At 36.2% G+C, this 17,255-nt stretch overlaps 1 long non-coding RNA gene across 2 annotated transcripts in view; it reads left to right on the forward strand.

The window, feature by feature from the left end:
- LOC106015555 (uncharacterized) overlaps window positions 1-17,255 on the forward strand; it is a 172,628-nt gene that overhangs the window by 43,279 nt on the left and 112,094 nt on the right. Inside the window, exons 2-3 of one of the 2 annotated variants that reach the window (XR_011808582.1) lie at window positions 13,770-13,869; window positions 14,373-14,497. This is a non-coding gene — a long non-coding RNA (uncharacterized lncRNA). The remainder of the gene's footprint in view (window positions 1-13,769; window positions 13,870-14,372; window positions 14,498-17,255) is intronic. The other variant, XR_011808581.1, reaches the window with a different exon arrangement.

Consider the following 17,255-nt stretch of genomic DNA (forward strand, 5'->3'; position numbering starts at 1 on the left):
TGGACAAATGTTGTGAAAAGTAGCAGGTATTTTGACAATCTCATATTGTATAAACTTTATCACATATACTTAATGTCATTTAACTTTAATGACAACACTGTGAAGGAAGCAACAGAAAGGTGAACTGTTTCTTTCCAGTCATATAGATCCAGACTATGTTTAACCTAGCATGCTTTCTAGCAAAATAACTCTTTCAATGAAATGGCTTGTGGGGTCAGATGCTGCTCATCACTGTTGGCAAAATATGGGCCCTGATGTGAATAAGATGTAAAGCTAACAGCATTTGACAATGTTACAAGCATGCTTCTCATTCCAAAGGAGAATCTATTATATATATATATATATATATATATATATTTATTTTTTTTTTAACATAGGAAGTATTTTGATATGTATTTTGATATATATACAATAGCGTTTGGTTTTATTTTCAATATAGTAATCTTATCATCAAATGTAATGCCTATTTGTAAATTTCTTCAACATTCTCTCACTATGTACAAATATTTAAACAAGGAATTTCCCCAAGGGCATACATATCCATGCATTTTAATTTTTATAGAAACTCTTTGTTTTTAGGGGAATGAATGGGCTATGATTAATACTATACTATGAATAGCATCTAATTTTTTTCCTCTCTTCATATATATTTGTCTTAGTGTGTATAGTTATTTACACAGCTAATTTTATTTTATTTTAAAATCTAAATTATGTGAATTGTAAATGTTGTATTGAGGAACTTCAGTGTTTTTCCAGTAAGAGAGCTAATAGTAAACCAATTCAAACACATACCAGTTCTCTGGGAATTATAGTACCAAAAGCTCAGGGACATTTGTCCCACAATGCAGCTTTTTCTCGACGTCATATCCATACATCTTATATCAATCACAGAAATAATCTGTTTGACAGCTGTGCATTTGGGGCATTGTGATACACAAAAGTTCCAGATTAATACACAAGCTCAGAGATATTTGCTGTCATGAGAATAACAGTTTTAATGCAGTTTGAGTGTTGTCTGTATTCAGAGATCAGTTTTAAGAAAAACAGTCAGGACCCAAACCTATGGATGTTTTTACTGTTGCATGCTGGTTTAAATAATGCAATCCTTTTCTCAATAATATGTAATTTTTCTATCACAGGACTAAGGCAAGAATTAGGCATTGAAAAGAAAAGCACCCAGAATTATTGATATGCTGGTAAACAGAGATTTGCTCACCTTCTGCTCAGCTGTAATGGTGAGAAATAACAGTTTTATGAAGGTTTCTTCTCATCTTTTATTTACTACTGTCCTTAACATAATTCCTGAGGGATACCTGAAGCTTTTCAATGCTCCTGCACAGATTTTGAAGCATGGCTCCAGAGCGTGCCCTTTCTTTGGGGGATGAAGAGTGAGACAAAGAAGAAATGGGATGACAGCAATGAGTCATTTGTCTCACACAACATGCATGGGTGAACTGCATCTTGGTTCTGCAAAAGCCCATGAATTTAGGGATGTATAGGCAGGAAGACTGCCTGTAAGACACTGTGATCACCTTCCTGTGTTCTTCAATTTTGCAAAGCAAGGACTGGAATAGTGTCCTGTCTGGTTCTGGACATGTGTTACGAGGGAGATATGAACCAGCCAGCAAGAGTCCAAAGTGAGTAATAAAATGATCACAGAATGATCTAGAAGATATGCTTGAGGAAAGAATTATAAACTCAGAAAAAAAAAGGGGGGGGGAGGCAAGTTTACCTGGTGTATGACAGAACCCCACTCAGAGGAAAGAAATATGACAAATGAGAAGTATGGATATTAGGTTCAACACTAAAAACAACAACTACAGAAAACAACAAAACAAAACAAAACAAAACAACAACAACAAAAAATACCACTTTTCTCATGGAAGTTCTTACACTGAAGCACTGGAATGAAATGCATGTAGAGGCCGTGGAGTCCCTGTTAGAGGAAATCTATATAAATAGGTTAGACAAACATCTCTCAAGAATGCTGTACGTATCATCTTCTGGTATAGGGAGATGGATCTGGAGTTGTTTTTTTTTTTAAACCATATTGTCTCTGATTTCATCTTTAGACAGGTATAAATCTACTGTAGTTTAGCAGATTGTTCCATCTGATAGCTTTTATAAGTGACACAACCTGCAGGGTTAGCTTTGGGTGAACAGTTCACATCTGTCAGCATCGCAAAAGCCATAACCATAACTGGCTCTAATTAGCTGCCTATACGGCAGTTTTAGCAGCTAGGACAACAACTAGGCTATAAAGAATGAATGATCCTTTCACCCCAGTGGGTGTTTCTTCAGGCTCAGTGAAGCTGGTAAGTCAGAGCAAGGAAGCTGACAGTGCTGCTATCCATGATGTATCTTTTTTTCCTTTGCTATACTGCAGAGGATGTGGGTCTCCAGAACTGTGCATTCAACATCTTTCACAAGCACTGCTTTCATGGACAGAATAACGTACTTGTGCACTGGTGTTCTGTACTGTAAATTGCAGGGGTTTCAGTGGAGAGGATGAAGGGAGGGAGAGGAGAGGAGAGATTTATGATAAGCAGGTACTTGGCTGCTCTTTGCCGAAGGCATGTAAATAGAGCAAAATTCTGACATCAGCACGTTTTCAAACTTAGGCTCTGTTATGAGCTCTCCTTTCAGACGCGGGTATGTTTTTAGACAGGGTAGAAGGATGACCCAAGAATTCCTCTCAGCCTCATGCATAAATATTTGCATCATAGGCTTCAAGAGTAGAGAAAAAGCAGTCTTGCTTTGCCTTCTCCTCCCCCAACTGCATGTCTGTCTTTCTCAGTTTTCTAGTATCCCAATGGCAAAAATGCACTTTCAGCTGTGATGAGTGTTTCCGATTTGTAATCCAGGCCAGTCTGTGTCTTTGCAAACTGCCAAAATTGTGAAGGATGCTGGTCTTAGCCAGATGCTCATATCTGGGGTCACAAAAAGGCTGATCCTTTGAATTCCGTCTGCACTGAAGCCAGAAGGCATATGTGCTGTACCTGCCTGAGGGTCACTTGAGATTGGGAGGCTGATATATTTCTGTCAGTCTTTTCAACCAACTTCTTTGTTTCTTTCACACTATAACTGTATAAATTCACATTGCTTTCTTTGTTATATCTGTTTCATTTAAAATATACAGGGAGCCTTGTACAGAAAGTGAGTCATTCTGGAGCTTTGTCTCTGATACCTCCCAGTAAGAAAAAAAACCACCACCAACAACAAATACATGACAGAACATTAAGGAGAGCTGTTGAGAGGACATTGTTTAGAGGACACATCAGAATAATCCAATAGGTTGGGATGCAAACCCTGACAAAAGTAAATAGTGACTGCTTCTGACTGCTTAAAGGCAAAGCAAAGTGAACACACAAGTTATCATAAATATGGAAACGGAAACAGTGTAAGAGTGTGATTTATCTAAAATCACAGTGCATGTAATTTGGTGAAATTAGGGGGAAAAATGAATGCTCCCCAAATTTCCACATGCATATCCATCCCTTAAAAATCAGTAAGGTAACTAAAGCGGCATGTAAGCCCTGTGGCAACTGTCAGATAAATTACACAACAGTGAAGAAATCTCCTGAAAGTAATGCAATATCCAGCTAACCGTTTTTCCTCTTTCAGAAAAAGACCTTGAGCTGCTACAGTTGATTCTACTACAGAAATGTTACAAAATTTCTCACTGAGAAGGCAGATCTGTGTGTTTGTGCATGAATAAGCCTTTTATTTTCTAGACAGTGTGCAAATGGAGGCATAGCAAAAATTATTAAAGGGCACTAACAAGGGAATACCAGTCTTTAGGCTAATTTTTTGGGTAACTATTTCTATTTATTTTTTCATTAAACAAAGTCTGCAGTTGCACAGATTGTTGTTATGAAGTCCCTAAAGCCCTATAAAGCATGGTAATGTGAGTAAGTTTTCAGAATTTAGTAAGTCTAGCTCTGGGATTTTACTATTACCTAATGTTTCCATTCTATGGCACTGTGAAAACACTATAAATGGCACCTTTCATGAGCAAGCTCTTCTGAGACCAGTAGGCTGCTTCTGCAGCATGCTGGTGGATCTTAAAACATGCACAGACAGACACACAGACACACGCATATGCACACAGACACACACTTTGACTGCTCCATTATGAAAGCTTTCATAAGAAAGCAGAATTGTCCCACTCGTAGCCATTATATCTGATGACATTCTTAATACTGGCTATTGTTTGCAGAAAGAAGCTATTGTCTAAGATTGCATATCTGCTGACCAAAGCACATGTAATAAGCATAGCTTTGGACAAACTGAGCCTAGCCCCAGGGAACAGCTTAGCGGTGAGTTTGTTTGAATGTCCTGATTCAGTGGTGACCTCCAAAGAGGAAATGCCCACCATTATGCAAGGATTGCTGTTTATCTAAATTTTGAAAAAACATCATCTGTTCCTTTGTGTCCCTAAAGGAGATGGGTCCTATTTAAACCAAGACATTGTGTTAATGAAAAAGTCTCTGAGTAGCAAAATAGAGAAAACAATATTTCTGTGTTAGAATAACCTAAGTCATATAGACTATCCTTCTAGTAAGCACTAAATAGAGGTGGTTTTAAATACAAAACTTCTCAAGAGAGTACAAAAAGACAACTTCAAAAGAGAAAGAAAACATCCTTACAATCATATATGTTATCTGTAGCTAGACAATTTTGCTTGACAGTGATTATGAAAAATCATGTGACGCTAAAAATGAGAATGCTAGAAAACATGTAAAGATGAATTGAAAAAGTCATGAGCATTTTCTGTTTTTCTTGATTTACTGAACACTTAAGTATATTCAATGGGCATTATTCAGCTTGCAGTTACAGAACTGTAAGTTCAGAGTAGAGCAAAATGATGTATTGCCTTGAAATAAATTATTAATGAATTATTATTTATTTTATTGTTTCTGAATTATTTGTGAAGTAATTCTAGTTTCTTTGAAAAGAGCATACTATTTATGACTATTAGTGACTTGTTTATTTCTTGCTTGTTTGTTTTCATATTTGGTCTTCAGGGTGTGCTTAGTTTCATAGAGCCATAGATTATGAACTCACAAGGGATCATTGTAATCACCTATATATTTTTAGTTTGAACTTGAGTATGAAATGTTTTGGAAAACATTTGGTCTTGATTGAAAGCATTTGTTAGTTGTTTCACTGGCTAATTGCACTCACTGTTAAAAACTTGTTCTTCATTTCTAGTCTTCAACTTTTTAGCCCTGTCTTTCAGCCACTGTGTTTTGTTACATATTAGACCAAAGAGATCACAATCACAGTTTTATTTTGTGTGTTTATAAACTTTGATTGCCAGTAGCCTTCCCTCTCACAGACTGAATTTTTGAAACCTTTTGGTGTAAGAAATGCTTTTTCAGTGTTTATTCTCTGAATCTCTTCAGTCCTTCGAAGCTTTTCAGACAGTGACACAAGAACTAAACAAAGTATTACAGGGGAAAATGTTGAGATAACACAAACTTTGAGCACTTATTCAAGGTGTTTTCTACCTGGAATGATTGTATTAGCCCTCCTGGAAACACTGATGCAAGAACTTCTGTCAGCATAACCAATCACACCTGACCACTTGAAAATAAAATTTTCATGCAGTTTCCCAAGCTGTGTGTCACTGACCTGAACTTGTCTTGATTTATTGCTATCATGGTCATCATCTACAAACTTTAACTGTTTGTTTTCTTTCAGATTTCTGAGACAACAGTAAGTAAAATACAGTCAAGACCACTTTCATAGAAATGGTCTCATTTTATAACAATATTTTGAAATGCCTTTTATTCCATAGCTTTATGCCCTGTTAAATTTTTATGTGTCATGTTAATTTAGCATCATCTAGTTTAATGTAATGTGACTTAGAACTGAATGTCTAAAGGGAAAGACAGGGTTAATATAATTTCCTTCATCAGTCAACTCATAATCCCATAAAAATGTATTGCTGGTTTGACACGATTTATTTTCTATATAGTTTCCTAAATTGGCATCAATTATATTTCCTTCGTTTAGCTCTTTGCTGAGTCCTGTGTCAGCCAGGACTCAATTCTTATTTTGCCTGAGTTCTATGTCAAACTGACAGCATAACACTGATTTTTTCTCATCTGGAATTTCCAAGTTCTAAATGGAAAAACATAATAATAATAATAATTAAAAAAAAAAAAAAAAAGCAACCAAGCTCACTTCATTTGAAACTCTTGGGCATATTATTAGAATGTTTTTCTAATAAAAACAGGGGAGGATTAAAATTCATATTTGTTGAGTAGCAATTTCTTAAATTATTGTGGAAGTGTTTTATTATAATCCATGAGAAATCTGCATGTCTAGATTTTATCCAAAAACAGATGGAGGTATTTGTGGAAAATATTCATCTTTATTGAGGTATTTTGACTGCTGCCACCAAACTACTTGAAGCTGCAACAGGGTGGTTCAGGCTCAATATCAGGAAACGGTTCTTCACCGAGAGGGTGGTCAAGCACTGGAACAAGCTTCCCAGGGCATAGCACTGAGCCTGCTAGAGTTGAAGAAGCATTCAGATAGTGCTCTCAGTTTCATGGTCTAATTTTTTGGGTGGTCTCTTGGGCACCCAGGAGTTGGACTTCATGATCCTTGTGGGTCTCTTCCAACTCAGGATATTCTATGATTCTATGATTTTCATCTAAGTAGGAGAAAATCACAGGCTTTTGTTTATTCTTACTGTATGACCCCCCAGAATGTACATTTTCTTAAAAACACATAATTTTTGTAACTCATCTTGATACACCTTTCTTTCTCTTTGTGTCTTTTTGCTTGCAAACATTGTAGTAGAACAGGAAATAATACAAAAAGAAATAAGAAAAATTATCTGTGTTATGGAACCTTTCAAAAGGAGAAATGACTCAGTAGACAAGTTCAGCCTTGTTCACATGAGTGAGAGGGGATATGATGCAGGTCTACAAAATCATGTAGGAGCTGAAGAAGGTTAATGAGGAACAATTATTCTGTATCTCTTTGACCGTTAAAAAAAAGGCAGTATGAAATAAAACTAAGAATTGGAAATTTAAAACAGAGAGATGTTTCTTCACACAGTGTATAATTGAGCTGGTGTGTTGTTGGGTGCTTGCAACGATAGAATTTTATACAGATTAAAAAAGCTATAAATTCACATGAAAGAAAAATCCTTTTGGAGATTTTAAATACAAAGACTCATTCCAGCTCTGGAAGTCTTTGAGCCAGAAAGTATTGAAAACTGGAAGTGTGTTCTATGGATGCATCACAATAGGTATGCTCTGCCCTGATACTCTTCTCTAGGAGCATCTGCTGGTCACCATTGTATTAAATTAGCTACCAGCCTCTTGTCTTGACCTGAGAGGGGAGAGTTCTTCCTGTTTGATGCATTACTACTGAACACTTTGCACCAATGTTAATGTACAGCTGCTCAGCTCAGCTGTGTCATATGACACTGCTTATGTTCCTTGAGTAGCTGAATATTATCTTGTAAACAAAACAAAACCAACACAAAAGTGAATAAGTGCATGACAACCAAAAACCAGTTAATCCACATGCACAAATACCTTTCTTAGTATGTGAACACGGGGGTTGTTTGGAACAGCTATCTCTGAAAAGATAGTGTGACCAAGAAGCTTAATTGCAAAATATATATATGATCAAAGATGAGCTAAACAGCTGCCATAAACTGGAGACAGACTCACAAACACCACCATTGTGCTCTTCTTCTGGCTTCAAGCCACAATAACTGCACTGAAATTGATCTGGTTAATTCAGAGCTACGCCACTGCAACATTAAGTTTCAGTCCAATGCAAAATATAGATAGGATGTTTCCTTCATCTTTATATACTGAGATTCTTAATGATCCTCTGATGTATTGTTGCTACAGTATGTGTGTGAGCAGCTGAAACAGCATGGGCACATACTGTGATACCTTGGTGAAACTGGAGAGTAAGGTGTCAGCCAGTGAGAGCATGTTGTGGGACTCCACTCTTTGATAGATGGGTTAAAAAGTTATGGTACATGCACAGATTCAGTGATTTTTACCTGCTACCAGACTTCCCTGTACTGCAGTCTGGCTGAGGCATATCACAAAAGGTTAGGTTCCCTGGGGTATAATGAAGGTCATGCGAGGGAACCTATTTCTCTCCATCACCTGAGAGAAAGCCTCAGGTGATTAGGTTAGATACAGATATAAAATTTCTAGATGGCAGTTTATCTCATTTTCAATCCCTAGAGGACTGTTCATCTCATCTTGAAATATGTACCTAAGAAAGGTCAGATGAATTGTCAAGTGAAATGGCTATTTCTCTCTACTGACCATAGAGGCAGTTTAAGGTCAGTAGCTTAGACTCAGACATCCTACTTTTGTATGGTCAAATATAGGGATAAAGAATACCACACTTCACTATCATGTTCGGTAGATTAAATGCCATGACAGATATTCCCTTACTCAGTAATAAACGTAGTGTTGCATGTTTCGCAAGTTGGCAAGACCTGCAAAGTCTTCATTTCTAATTAGATTTCACTCAAGATAATGTCAGTGAGCAATTAAACTATTTTCAGGAAATTCTATATTGCCCTAGGATCTTTATGACCTGACATGAGTGCAGAGGCTTCCAAAGCTGGGACAAAGGAAACTATAAATACCAGATGTGTCTGTGCGTGTGTCACAGTGAGTCACTTCCAAAGGCAGGATAGATTTCTAAGCTGTTTGCAGTGTGTATAAAAATTAGATTTCCTTTGAATTTATGAGTTATCATGATGCAAAACCCACAACTGGGCTGTTTTCTTAACAGAATGATACCAAAAGTATTTTATGGAGTTAGTCAACAGTCTTTGAGGTGAAATGCTATTCTGTAAAAATTACAATATTTCCAGTGAATGTGTCAATATGTACTTTCAATGGAATCACTTCAAAATTCTGCCATATTAGTTTATAGACTAGCGTGTAGGAATTCATGTTTTCTTTTAAACCATGCATAATCCTTACATTAGGATTTTGCATTTTGGGTTTAAGAAAGATTATTTAATCATTTAAAATCATGTAATATGCTACATTTTATTGCATTTTAATTTTTTTTACACTTTTAGAATGTAAAATTTTACTTCAATATTTAAATAATTTCAAAAGCACTTCAATGTTATCAGAACAAGTTTCCAATAAAGTTCCTTTGCTGTCGTTAAACCTAAATATTTTAGTATTTTTCACTTCAGACAAGTATTTTCAGATCTTGATTCTCTACCACGTGCCGCTGTTCAGCAGGAAACTTACTTTGCCTGCAAGTCTGTCTTGTTGGCTATTTAGAGTCTCACTGACAAACTGAATTGTCAATGGAATGTATTCATTCGTTTATATCAACAGTATTGTCCCTGTCTGCTTTGTTTTCCTCTGAGTTCTTATTTTTTCATCAGCAGCTTGGAAGTGAATCAGTGTCTGCTTATTTTCTAAGGGAACTGCAAAGGGAAGGGCTGCTAATTGTCTCATAAAAATATTTGTCAGGAAAACATGTTTATTTTAAAATGTACTTTTATCCAGGAATGATCTCATGCCTTAAAATTTTCATCTTTGAGGCATGTTTAAAATCTCACAATGTCCAGAATGTTGTTATACAGCCAGGAGGTCTATAAAACCTAAAGATGGATTCAGGGTTTGTCCATGCTGACTCTTCCTCATTTGCCCATGTCTTCTCACTTCCCGGATGTCAAACAGTAATAAGTAAAAAAGACTTCACTAGTGGTTGAGAACTATCTCAACATTGAACCATAATATTTAATTACAGTATTAGGAAGTCTGTAAAGTTATAAAAGTATATAGAAAACCCCCTGGAACAGGCAGTTAAATATCTGAAGACTGCTGTTGGGTTCTGATAGCTTCTGATAGCATCTTTGTTTCACTGAATAAAAAAAAATAATATTTGCTTAAAATTTTGAAATATTTTATTTTTTAGAATTTATTTTAAGGAGCAAGGATTCAAAGACTTGCATATTAAAGAAGAATGAGAGCTATTTAATTTCAAGAAAAGGGGTCAATTTTCATTGATGCTTGTCCATTTAAAAGATGACTCTTTTGGAACAGATGAAGATATAGTAGAATAAAAGTTGCAATGAGTTAGAAAAAAGGCACAATTGACCTACGGCTGTATGATAAAATTTTAATTGACCCAATCTATCAAGACACTGGGTGACACTGAACCAGAAGTTTCACAGAACAAGATAGCCAATAGATAGCAAAGATAGCAAACTTAGCCAAAACTATACTATTATGTGTTTGCAAATCATTATTCAATAAAAGTGGGGGGCTAATGGAAATTTTAAAAATATGTCTGTATTTTCTCAGTATAGAGACTTCTCAGCAATGTATGGTGTTGCTTTTAGGATATTTCTTGCAACAGAACCCTATATTTGTTTCTTCATTTGTGAATAAAGATCAATTAGATGGTAGAGAATGATACCCGCTGTAACAGTCATTAAGCAGTGGGTAGTAACATCTCCTTTTGTTATACACACAAACAAAAATAGTAATGGTTGTTTGGGAAAGGTCCCTCAAGTTTGATGTGTCTTGTGTCACATGTACTGGATCAATGGACACTAGAGTTTATTTGTGTCTTTTAAGTTTTTTGTGTCTTTTAAGTCTTTTAATAAGGTTAGAAAGTATACTGAGATGACTGATTTCATCTGTATGATTTGAAAGATAAGTAAAATTAAAACTGTATACCTGGTTTGTTTCCTATTCTTCTTAAATAATACTTTAAGAAGTTAAGAAACTTTCTAAACCAACACAAATACTGAACTGAAGGTGGCTCCAGGGTGGACAGTAGTTCAGGGAGATGCAAAAGAATGTTTTACAAATGAAAAACAAAAGAATAATTTTGTTGTTCATCTCCATAAAAACCTTTTGAAAATTTGAGACAGACAGAGGAAAAAAAAATAAGGAAAAAATGTAAAAACGTTTTGGAAAGGAAAAAAATTACTTGACACAGAGAATATTAACATATTCTTCCATTGTATTCTAAACATCTCTGTGGTTTGTGTAGGTAGCCTTGCTTTAAGCTAGCATTTGAGATTGATAACAGTGCATTCACAACACTATCAAATGTATACCATGAATTCACGGCACCATTAGGATCCTTAAATCTCTTGCAGGTCTTTGGATTAGCAGAGTGAGCTCTGTGCTGCTGCTAGACACTTGGACAGTTGTCCCTCCCTAACTAATTTAAAGCTTTGAGTAATTACATTAACAAGATTTTGTGTATCTCAAACTTTTTAGTGTACCAATGAGAGGCAACTTGATTGCACCACATAAATTCTTCCTTCAGAGAAAAATAGGGGTACTGAGAGTACAAAAGATATGGGTGGGAGTCAAACACAGGGAAAAAATTGAATACTTGGGTGATAGACTTTAAAAAAAAAAAATCTACTCGAAGGTGTGTTCAAATAAAAACTTGATGTCCTTCTGGAGTTTATGCTGCAATCAAACACACTGTACCTGGGCTTAGTATGAAAGTGATTGAATACAAGTGATTGGTACCTAGAGTTGAGTTTAGGTACTTTAGATGTACAGGTTGTGAGATAATATCATCTAAGGGCATAGCCGTGGTCCAAACCTGATTTTCTGATCCTCTGAAAAGAGCTTTTCAGATACATTATTTGCAGTTTATTTCATTACATAGTGTTAATTTATATGTAGTGGTTGCAATGGGGTGATAATGCACAAAATTTATTGTTTGTGTAAGTGGTCCAGCAAGATCTGGACAGGGAATGGAGATTTTTCCTACTGGAAATTATAAGTTCAAAACTGAACCCTGGTTTCACCTCCCTCCCCTCCCCCCCTCCCCCCAATAAATTATTTAGGGCAAAGACAGCTAAAAACCGAAAGGCATTTGACCGAAAATATGTCGGGAATGCAGTGGAATAGCTTTGTGTGGTGTAACATCATATGTTTATGCCAACTAGAACACTCAAGAAAATGTTCAGCAGTGCTGGTGCAAGGCCATCATCGCTGAGTCCTATCAAAATTTACCTCTGTGATGAAAAGAATGATATGGTAAAATGGATGCAAGCCAGTGCTGCATTATATGTTTTAAACCAATATAAGGTTACCTGTGAAGTCAGCACCATTTACTTGAACAAATTTAATTGAACTGTGGTCTTTTCTTTTTAATGTGAGGGCACTGGGCCTGTTCAGCCTGGAGAAGAGGAGGCTGAGGGAGGACCTCATCGCTGTCTACAACTTCCTCACGAGGGGAAGTGGAGGAGGCAGGTGACCTATTCTCTGTAAACACAAATGATAGGACCCACAGGAATGGTGTTAAGCTGAGGCAGGGGAAGTTTAGGCTGGACATCAATAAGAGGTTCTTCACCGAGAGGGTGGTTGCACACTGGAACAGGCTCGCCAGGGATGTAGTCACTGCACCAAGCCTGTCTGAATTTAAAAAATTATTGGACTGTGCACTTAGTCACATGGTCTAAACTTTTGGGTAGAGCTGTGCGGTGCCAGGAGTTGGACTTGATGATCCTTATGGGTCCCTTCCAACTCGGGATATTCTATGATTCTATAATGTGGAAACATCCTTAAAAAGATTAACTGAGGTTAAAAATTGAAATTAGGATGCTTCTTGACCAAATATCAGTAGTCATCACACTAGTCACAGTATTTGAAGTCACTAGTGTTTATTAAAAAAAAAAAAAAAGCTGTGGTTTGTAATATCTTCTCCCAGTTTCCTCATAAATACAATTAAGACAAACTGAGTGAATTATGAGAAATATAACTGAGGGCATACTCTGTTCTCCATTCCTGAGGAATGGACAACATGAACTTTCACCTTAAATCAGATTAGAGGCAACAATTTAACATGAGGTCAAATGCATGGAAACCCATTCCCAGACTTTTTTTGGCTTGTACAGGGTTAAAGATCTGAGAGCAGAAGGCTTTGTTGTATCTACTACATTCAGGCAGATTTCTCTAGGAGGTGAACTGCCTTAAATACAACCCTGCCATGTCTTGCAGAGTTGGTAGCATTCCCTGAGAGCAGTTCTACTGGAAGAATAAACTGGAGGAAACAATGTTGGTGGAACTTTTTTTCTTGGAGATGTTACTGAATCAAGGTCCATGAGATGTTAGCTGGCAGACAGCACAGGATTTTTCCCAACGGAGATGTAAAGTGATACTGGAGTCATTAAATAGCTGGTAGTATTTTTTTTTTCTTTTTCATGAGATTAAAAGGCTTAACTACAACATCCTAGCCAGATTCTGACTCAGCTCATTACGTCATAAACTCATAAAGTTCATTCTGTAGAAAGTATTATATCCTTCCTCTCCTCAGCTGTTTGTTAAGTGTCACTGTGCCATGCAGCTGCTGTATTCGATTAAATAGATGGTTTAAGTGATACTTATAAAATATGTGGTATTCAATAACATGGCTACTTTGTGGTTCTGGATTAACCCTAAAGGATTTTCCTTCTATATTATATCCGATTATCTGATCCTTCATGGTTATATTTCTCTCTCTTATCCCTCTTCCAGGTTTCAGCTGTTTTTCCAGTTTTACTCACCCATCCTGCCTTCATTCCCTCTCTCATTTCCATTTTTCAGTGCTTCATCTTACTACGCAATGCTTAGTGCTCTAGCCCCCAGAAACAAGTTGTTTCCAGGGGAATAAAACAAAAAGAAAAATGAAGAAACAAACAAAACCAAACCAAAAAATCCACATCTATTTTTCTATCTCTCATGTGTGTATTAAAAGAATGTTTTTCACTTTCATGGTTTCAGGGAAAACGTGATAACATGGTCCCAGTGCGTGTTCCCCATAAGCTCAAAATCCAGAAGTTTGAAGATCCTGATTTCTAATCTTGGGTTGTGACTTCAGCAGGTATGACTTATTATTTTTCAATTACATTTGTTTTTCTAACATTGCTTAACAGATTTTTTTGGAGCATGTGAATACATTCTTCCAGTGACTCCTGTTTCCTCATAGAAAACATTTCCTCATTTCCTTTGTAGAAAATTACAGTTTGTTATCTAGCTGCTTATGAAGAGATGCCCGTTCCTTTTCTTACACTTGCACATCCAGACACCTGACATCTTCTTCCTGATAAAGGGCTAGACAGAGTCCTTCTGAGAAGCACTGAAAGAAACTTTCATTACCACACCAGTGTTTTCACAAGTCTCCTGTGCAGTCTGGAGCCAAGTTGTCCATACCATCCTGAATTTTGTTACAGGGTCTCAACCTGGCACACTGACTGATTTTCACTTAAACTGATGAAGCAGTCAGGTTGGAACTCAAATTGAGATTGATACCTCTCGTTCAGGGGCTTATACATAGCTGATGAGAACCCACCAGTATAACTTATGGTATCTTATATGCATTCCCAGTGCTGCCACAAGGATATAGCTATCGACCCCGTGTTGCATCTGCCACAACAGTGGGACTCTTGTATCCGTGATGTGTTTCAATGGCATTGCATGGCCATGTGTATCATGGCTGAACGTATCTCCAGGTAAGCTTCTACACAAAGAAACTTCATGAAGTCTAATACCTTCATTTTTTGGCCAAAATCTAAGATGGGCCCACAGCAAGACAAATTCAAGTGATCATAATATCACTAAGTCATCAGAATCTATCAGGATTTTTTCTTGAAGTGTGAACCAGAAGATATGAATTCCAGTTATGATTTTGTTGATTTTGTTATAGATCCCTGTGTCCCAGGATGAAACCTCTCTCCTTGAAAGCAGAAGCTTGCCAGGGAATCTGCTGTTTCATTTTCTGTTTTTACACAGCATATAGAATTGTGTAATTCATACTATAAGTAGGAAACCAGACAGTATAAAAAATTATACACAGTTTATCACAAGTATCATAAGTCTAAATTTGTTTATAAGCAATAGCCAAGTAAATGTGTTTCTTACAATAGCTTTATAAAGTATTGAGAAATTGAGATAAAAATTACCTTAAAATTAATTTTAATGTAAGTTCCTGTTAAAGTTCTGAGGTAAGATACAATCCTTATAAGATGTTTTATAATGCACTTTTTGTGGAAATGAACCTTTTTTTCTGGTTCCTCATCAGAAGTATGTAATTACTAGCATAATATATATTGCACATGCAAACTATTCATAGTAAAATGAAAGCAACCATGTGTAAATAATCCAGTTAAATAGAGGTGAGTTTCTTTTTATTTTAATTCTTTTTGAATTGTAATAATAAATGCCAATCATTCCAATCTCCATATGTGCCACCTAAAAATCTGAATTTACTAGTGTTTAAAGAGTTGTTTTTTGCAATATTTGTAATGTTGGCCAAAGTAATTTACAAGAAGCAGGACTAGAAACAGATTTCTTTCTGCTGCAATCCTTGCAGCTGCTTTAAGGGCACCTTGCTCTTCGCATTAGCTGACTACCTTGATTTTCCTTTCAATAGTTTCTGAAACACTTCTGTATGCATATAGGCTCACAAAACATTCAGTGTGTTAATACCATCAGCCATTTGGCACCTCTGGGCAGGTAAATGGGAACTATTTCTTCCTTTTTTCCATCCGCCTCAATGAGCTGCATGTTGCGTCTGGTGCCAGTGTGAATGCATGGGGTTAGGGGCTGCTCATTTGTGGCATGGCCTTCTTTGTGGTGTTGGCCCATGTCCAATAGCATACTTGAATAATTTCCAAGCATAGTTTGGGGCAATAATACAGTGCATGTATGGAGTGTAATTACTCTTCTTCCTCCTTGAAGCACTATGATGATTTTTTCTCTGGATATCAGGTATTTTTGTTAACAGAATTTCTATATATTTTTCAGCTACAGGCTGGTACTTTCTTGTTCCCACACAGACATTAAAAAAATTGGGAGAAACTTAACAAATGAGAAAGAGTGGTGAAACTTGCTGCTTTAACAAGCTGGAAGTGAAAACATAATGTAGTACACAACTCATTAGTTAATTTTATTGCAACTTTATGCCAATTTTTATTAGATGTTTTTATTGGATTAGGAATTACTTTTGGAGATTATGTTAAAATATGATGGTGTTTGCCTATTCTCACAGCAGATGTAAAATTTAAACGGTCTTATTTTAATATGTATTTCTTCTATAACATAGATTTTGCCATTTGGCAAACTCTTTAGAGTCAAACATTTGGCATAAAATCAAGTCTAACTCCTTGCAGTCAAAGATTAATGATCTGTCCATAAATTTTATTTATTGTATGGTTAAATTCCTTAGTATCAAATGCTTCCACTTACTAATGTGACTTTAGCAGTTTGTAAATGACATTAACAAATAACAGTCATTTTATGGTGGTCCTATGGCACAACTAACTCCTGTGATGCTACCTCATCTTCCTTCTTGCAATTAAAATAAATATTTTACTCCAAACAGTTACTCTGTCAGAGAAGTGTCAAAAAGAAAAGGCTAATAGGAATATCTGCTACATACCCTTTCATATCCTCTGAAAGAATCTCATCACATGTATGGATTTAGTGAACATGCACTGTCAGTTGATGCAAGAAGAATTAGCAGTCATGTAAGTGTTTTCATTGATTTAGACAGGCATCAAGAGAAGACTCTGTACCACTACTGTTTTCCTTTTTTTCTTCCAGCCACAGAGAGCCTCTGTTCTCAGATGAGGCCTGTGTGTCAATTCATAAAACGGGAAGCCATCTCTGGTATCACTGTGCAATGTTCAGTTTTAATAAACATTTAATTGATCCAAGTGCTTACTTCATTGTTGAAATGTGCCATGTTGTATCACATAGGATACTTGATATCTGATACTTGAAATCTTTAGTTATGCAAGGAAACGGCAATAAATAAGGATAAATTAAATGTAATGGTTAAAGTGAGATTTTAACAAAGCCCATTTCTGCTATACAAATAAAAGTTATGTTGATTTCAACTGATTTCTTTTCTAAAGGAAAAATTGGATTCTTGGGCTCCTTATATAACTTGACCAGTCAAAACTACCATATTGTAGCTGAAACACAACAGAGTTTAATTGTATTCAATTTAAAGCCTATTCCTAAATGTAATTGGTGAAAATAATCTTTGTTTCCAGTTTTTAGAAGCAAATCAAATCAAATATCATAAAATCAAATCAAATCAGATCAAATCAAATAGAACAGTTTAGCTGGAAGAGACCTTCAAAGATCATCAAGTTCAAACTGCCTGACCTCTTCAGGGCTAACCAAGAGTTAAAGCATGTTACTGAGGGCATTATCCAAATGCTTCTTGAACAGTGGTAGGCATAGGGCATCAACCACCCCACT

This window comes from Anas platyrhynchos, chromosome 3 (assembly GCF_047663525.1).
Source record: "Anas platyrhynchos isolate ZD024472 breed Pekin duck chromosome 3, IASCAAS_PekinDuck_T2T, whole genome shotgun sequence".
Classification (NCBI taxonomy): Eukaryota; Metazoa; Chordata; class Aves; order Anseriformes; family Anatidae; genus Anas; species Anas platyrhynchos.